At 41.4% G+C, this 6,280-nt stretch overlaps 1 long non-coding RNA gene across 1 annotated transcript in view; it reads right to left on the bottom strand.

The window, feature by feature from the left end:
* LOC104829555 overlaps positions 1-6,279 on the bottom strand; it is a 13,813-nt gene extending 7,534 nt beyond the window's left edge. Inside the window, exons 1-4 of the long non-coding RNA XR_774143.1 lie at positions 6,230-6,279; positions 6,078-6,140; positions 5,751-5,881; positions 2,594-2,666 (exon numbers count right to left, since the gene is read on the bottom strand). This is a non-coding gene — a long non-coding RNA (uncharacterized LOC104829555). The remainder of the gene's footprint in view (positions 1-2,593; positions 2,667-5,750; positions 5,882-6,077; positions 6,141-6,229) is intronic.
* Position 6,280: the final 1 nt, after the last annotated feature.

Genomic DNA, 6,280 nt, shown 5'->3' with positions numbered 1-6,280 from the left:
ATAAGCATATAATCTGCATTTAAAATCTGATGTACATTCATTGATATAAAAGGTATGAAAAGCACTACCTTTAAAGTTAACTGAACCAATGCTAAATGTGAGACAGAATTACAAGTGGGCCAATAGTGCTTCAAAATGCTACTGACAAAGGAATTACTGCAATGTTTTAAAGTAAATCAGTCAAGTGACATGAACTTACTATTTGGAATATTGTTCCTCCTCAGGGTGGGTATGTAATTCCAGTAGATTATAATTATGAGTTACATAAGATTCAGCAGAAGGTTATAAAGATATATTTAAAATATTAATCACCATTCAGAAATAAGACTTTTAAAACATCAGGATAATTAGTTCCATTAAGGTTACATCTCCATTGATACTGCTTTAGCTCTTGGTAACTTAAGTCCATCAGCTGATCATTACGTTGTGTCACAAGCAAATGTGTTAATTAGGCTTATTCATAACTTACTTTGTTTCTGAGCTGATCAGCATAAGGAATTATGCCTGCATTTTTCATTCCTACTCTAGGGTAAAATCTCCAGAGCTACAAGAGACAGGCTGGTGGTGGGGAGGCACTGAAGTCAGTGAGCCCAGTTCCCTACTGCATAGTATCTGTGCAGTCCTGGTCTGTGAAACAGGTCTGGCAAACTGCTATGTCTTGGCTGGAAGGTAAGTTGCCTTATGACATGATTTCACACTCCTTTTCCAGGAAGAAAGTTACTTCACAGGGCTAAATCCATTCAAATACCAAGTCTGAGGTTACTACTCACTAGGAAAAAATTACATGCCCTATACAATATTTTTTAAAAATCTCCTATACTTTGAGAATCAAATTTCATTAATTGGATCTTATTGCATCTCTTTGAATCATTACAGACCACATCCTGATATAAGATCATCATTATATACATTACTGCATCAGTAATGGATATGTCTATATATATAAGTCTAATGCTGGTGAGAAATCTAGTCAAAATAAATTTATGGGTAGAGTTTTGGATTGAGAAAAATGCCTGTAACTAACTCAAGTTAGGACGAATTTGATTAGGATTACATATTGTAAAACCTCTATTCCAGGTAGTTAAGTCAAACCAAGTCAGAACCTGAAAGCTGTTCTGTACCCTTGGTTCATGGAGTCTATCAGAGAGATTTCTTAAGAAACAGCAGTACCACTTTGCACTCTATACTACTAGCCTTACAAGTTCTGTTTTCCTATACTAGTTTCACTGCTATTTTCATGTAATACAAGCAAAGCACCTCAAATAACATCCTGTTAACATAAATATGCTTGAATTTAATTTCATATAGAAGAACAAATTTAGAGTAAATCTTGAATTAACTGATATTCTGGGATAGTGCTATTTCAAGAGGTCCAACAGGGATAGTATTTTGAAATACAGACCCACACTGTGTGAAAACCACATGCCTTTTTCTCTTCCTACATTCAGGCAGCTCTGACTCTCACAGAATCAAGCAGATACACCGCGAGCAGAACAACAGACGTGATGACACAACGGGATGCAATGCAAGTATCATTTGCTAAGCAGACTCCCAAAGTCTTGTAGGCAAGCTCCCCTGAGTGAGGAGTGCGGTCTGCCACTGTACCATCACTTGCACTACCAGGTAAAAAGAAACTCAGTTTCATTCTTTCCAGACCTGGGCAACTCAACCTTAAGAACTAATCATACACCCGAAGACACCCTCAGGAGTAAGATATCCTTGGGGGATTTTTTTGGTCCACTGGAAGTTAACTGTCCTACCAACAGAAAATTCACTTTCCTCTGGCCCCATTCCCACACACACTCCCTACAGCTATTTCCACCCACACTTCAGCTCTTTTTAACTGTGTTTAAAAAGCTGAGACAGAGAGAAAAGTGCTGCTGCTGCTGCTAGTGCTCCTCCTCCTCCTCAGGTGGGCGGGTTGGTAGCTGGTCAGTTTTCTGCAGCATTTCTCATTGCTGGATGTGTGGGAGGCCGAGAGCAGGAAGGGAAGGAAGCGGTCCTCTTAGGAAGGGAGGCATATCAAAGCAAGTGGGAAGCAAATAGCCCCTTCCCACCTGCACATGTGCAATTACATGCAAATGAAAAACTAACACAATAGATCTGCAATCAGAGCTTTCCCAGCTGTGGTCCTAAAAGATACCAAACAGCTTGGGTCTCAAAGCCAAATTCAGGGGTGACCTGATCGCTAGGAAGATAGCATTTTTCACCCACTAAGAAGAACAGACCCGTGGGGAGGGAAGGGGGAAGGGAAGAGGGCGTTCCTTACAGTTATGGTTTTGTACGTAGGTGGAGGGTGGTTTGAGGGGAGGAGTGACAGATTGCTTGTGGCAGCAGGGAAAAAAGATGTAGGAGGGTGTTTGCCCAGGGTCCTGTCTAACCTAGGGGGTACTGGCAGGGTGGATGCAGCGCGAGTGGTATGTCTAAGCTGGGGCGGTGGGAGGGGAGGAACCCACTGGTGGATGGACCTTGCTTGGAGCCTCTCTCCCAGCCTCATCAACACAGCAGCGTCTGCAGCAGCAGCACCCAGCCACCCCCACACTTTCCCTGGTGCCCTCTGAGGCCAAAAGAAAATGGAAGCTACTCCACTCACAGAGTTTCATTATGGATTTGCTTTCATCCTTTTCCAAACACTTCTAGTTCCCCACTGATAAGATGCAAATTAACTGGTTAAAAAAAAAAGGAAAAAAGAAAAAAAAGGGTTTTTTTTTCCCCTCTCACACACTTTCTTATTACAGGAGAAATTCACTACTGCATGCCATGAGCTGTGCCCTCCTCCTAAATCTATGACTTCAGATGTTTTATGGATGCATTATCTGAAAAGTCTCTGACCAAAAGCCCTGGGGAAGGTACTCTGTTCCCATGGGATTACTCATGTTACAGACAAAAGCAGAAATTTGCTTCTCCATATTACGTATGTGTTTCAGTCCTTCACGGGCTGGCCTATTGTTTAAGAGTGGAGAAACAGATTAGTGTTCCACTTATTTTAAGTCTACTTCTACTCTCACTGACATCAATGGAAGAAGACTCTCCACTGCAGACCTGAGCCTTTAGTACTAGGTGTCCATGTTGGTGCAAGGAAATGTGAACATGTGTCATCTGTGCAGGTGTTTTACAGTATTGTCAACTGAGCCTGGACTGAGAAAAAACAATTTCAGGATTGCTTGTCAGTACAGTAATAACCAGTTAGCAGGGATGAACTGGAAATTTTCCAATTCTATTCCTCAAGCCTTCACAGACTCATTTTCCCTTACCTTCATACACTGCAAGGATGCACTTACTACCCACACAGAGAGAAATTAGATGCTAGCTCTTAGAGCAGCAGAGGAAAAGATTAAATTTACAGCAAGCCTGACACGGGAGCATGGGACATGATGAAGTACTTGTACCATTTTATTACCTGGTCTTGGTGAAATATATTGAGAGCTCTCAGATGAAAGTGAGAGGTACAAATTAATGATTAATTAGGACTATATAGGTGGCATACAGAATGCAGCTGAGCTGCTCTTGGAATCCTTCTTGGGAGCAGGAGCTCCCACATCCTGAAGTTATATGTTTTTCTGGAAAAGAAACCAAAAAACCCCAGAAACAAAACCCAAAAACATCTGCTCAACTCTAAAGTCCTCCTACAGTCTGCAATTTCTCTTTCCAAACCTTCTGAACACACTGCCAGGAAATTTCTTCAAGGGGACGAATTACAACCTGCCTATCCTTCTGGCTATTACACTTATACTCCCCGAGTTCCTGGCTTGGTTACTAGGGTTGCTGGTCACCCCTAGTATATCCAATCTCCTGCAGCCCTCTTTGCTAACAGTAGTATCATCCATAAACTCGCAGGTTAAAGGTCATCTCATCCCACTTATTCTCATGTGACTCCATTATTTTCACTCTTTTTCCTATTTCTACTTATAGAAATCTTTTATTTACTTTTTAGAAAGCATTTTCACTTTGATATTCCACTGCAAAATATGGGGTGTGCAGGAGGACTATTAAAAACCAGGATGATATCTGAGTTACTTTGTGGACTGGCTTGCAGGCACTAAATGGCTGTGAGAAAATTGCAGTTTTCTAACACCTACTTCCCCCGTATCCCCAAAAATCTATAGGTAAATTCAAGCTATCACCAGCATGTTTTAAAATTAAGAACACTAGGCTCAAGGAAGATGGCTCTTCTGTCACCACCCCTTCTTCTTGAAACCAATTTAAAAAAAGAGGGGGGGGGGTTAAAGAAAACATTAAGTACAAATTCAGTGTCAGCACCATGGAAAGAAATCACTAGCTGTCGCAAGACAATGCTTGCTGTTACTTCATTGTTTACAAATGAGGAGGCCCCGCTCTTGTTCTAAATCAGACATACAGCTGGAAGACAACAAAGAAAGGACCTACACCATTATTTATACTGAAGCCAGGGGGGAAATAGATTAAAATCTGCATAAGTAAAAGATGAATCAGACCAGTGACTTCTATTTCGGACTCAAGAAACAGACATCCTATGTAATCATGTCCTGATCACAGCCTTGTCTAGGTGCACCATGTGCAGGTGGAATTTATTACGAGATTTCCAGCGGTTTCAAACAGCCTCCACCTGCTCTTACCCAAGGTTAGCTTCCACACACTGATTTCTTAATTTCCGCAAAAAGTTCATCCTACAGAAATGTTCTGTTCGTGTTTGTCTGTGAAATGTATAGACTTTCAGACATAGGATATGAAGTACAAAAATGTTATCCACTTATCAAACTCCTCATAATTTGGTTATGCCTGGATGAGAGATACAGAGTTATCCTTAAAAATAATTTTAAAAATATAAATCTAAGTAAGGGTTCAGATTTGGCAGCTGTGATAATTTGGTGTCATTTAGACTGGTTTAGATTAAATTGCATGGTACTTGCTGTAAAACAGCATACAGGGCTGTACACATTCAAGATGACACTAATAGGCTGCATCTTTAATGATCATATAATCTGTAGATAAAAGTTTGAACAGTCTGGATTGCCTAATGAATTCTGCAATTAATTAGTTTGCAGTAGGCAGTCTCCCAATGCCTGCAAAAGCACCTTACATCCTGTTGTCAGTTGTTTTTTGTTCACAGTGTACAAGACTGAAAACTGAGACTGCATAATACAGAAACATTCTGTGTCTTTTTTTGTGCCTATTTAGTTTGATTTTTTACAACCAAATTTAATACACCCTGAGAGTTACTGCAACGGAAATGTCAATACAGATGATGCTGCTATAAGCAGGGGCCGAATCATTTCTTGAAATGAAGAGCAAGGTTGCCCTCTGGGGACTTCTCCAGAAGTGCTTCCAAGAGCTGATTTTTTTGTTGCAGCAAAAAATTTTGCTACAACGTTTTAACCTTACTGTTTTTAAATACGGATGTGAATCAAGACAGCCAGTGCTAAGAACTTGCTACATTGAGAGGTGATGAAGCTACATTTCTACCTAATGCACTGTACTGTCATTTACTCCACAGTTCACTTTTCAGTATCACTCTCATGGCGGTATGTGTCAGCCTAAAAATATCCATGGAATGGTCTGATTTAGTTACTGAAATAAAAGTGAATTTAGTACTATGGATTCCTAGCGTGATGGTCATAAATTCTCAAGTGCCTTAATCTTCTTTTTTTAAGTCAATTTTCCCAGTTGCTCTTTCTGAGCCTATTTATGCTGAACACATGCTGTGTTAGAGCTCACAATTCTGTCTGTAGGTACTGTCGGGGCTAAGCTAGCTGCTTAATCTCTGTATTTACCTTCTAGGATAACCAGGTTTTGGTGGGATGTTACATTAGAGCAGCTCCTTAATCCCAGCTCACCAATCTGTGTGTCAGTAGGTAAGAGGACAGCAGAGGTGTGGCTGCAGGTGTAAAGGATGAGGAGAAACCTGGAGGTCAGAAATTAAGAAACCCGTTTTGCCGCTGAAAACAATACATCCTCAAAACGCAGTTTCAGTCCACGAAGTTCGGCTCTGAAGGTAACCCGGCAATGCCGGCTTTCTCCACCTTGGGCACCAACCACCAGGGTTTATGTTATTGCTACATACGGCACCACGGCCTTCACCGACGAAGGAACAGCCTCACCTCATGTCCTCACACCTCCCGGCCTAATCCAGGACGGGGAGCAGCACTCCTTCAGCCCAGATCCTGTCAAGGTAAGGAAAACCCTTCATAAAACTACCGAGCAAGGGGCCTGTAGCCTTGCTTACTGAACCCCATGCCGACGCCCTGCTGACCTTACGCCTTTGTTAGTCGCTATGTTGACTGGATAAAGGGCTGTTCGAGGG

Source organism: Haliaeetus leucocephalus, unplaced genomic scaffold (assembly GCF_000737465.1).
Source record: "Haliaeetus leucocephalus isolate CR32 unplaced genomic scaffold, Haliaeetus_leucocephalus-4.0 Scaffold1, whole genome shotgun sequence".
In the NCBI taxonomy this organism is placed as follows: Eukaryota; Metazoa; Chordata; class Aves; order Accipitriformes; family Accipitridae; genus Haliaeetus; species Haliaeetus leucocephalus.
Note: the sequence above shows the minus strand (reverse complement) of the source record. Positions and strands in the feature narration are given on the sequence as shown.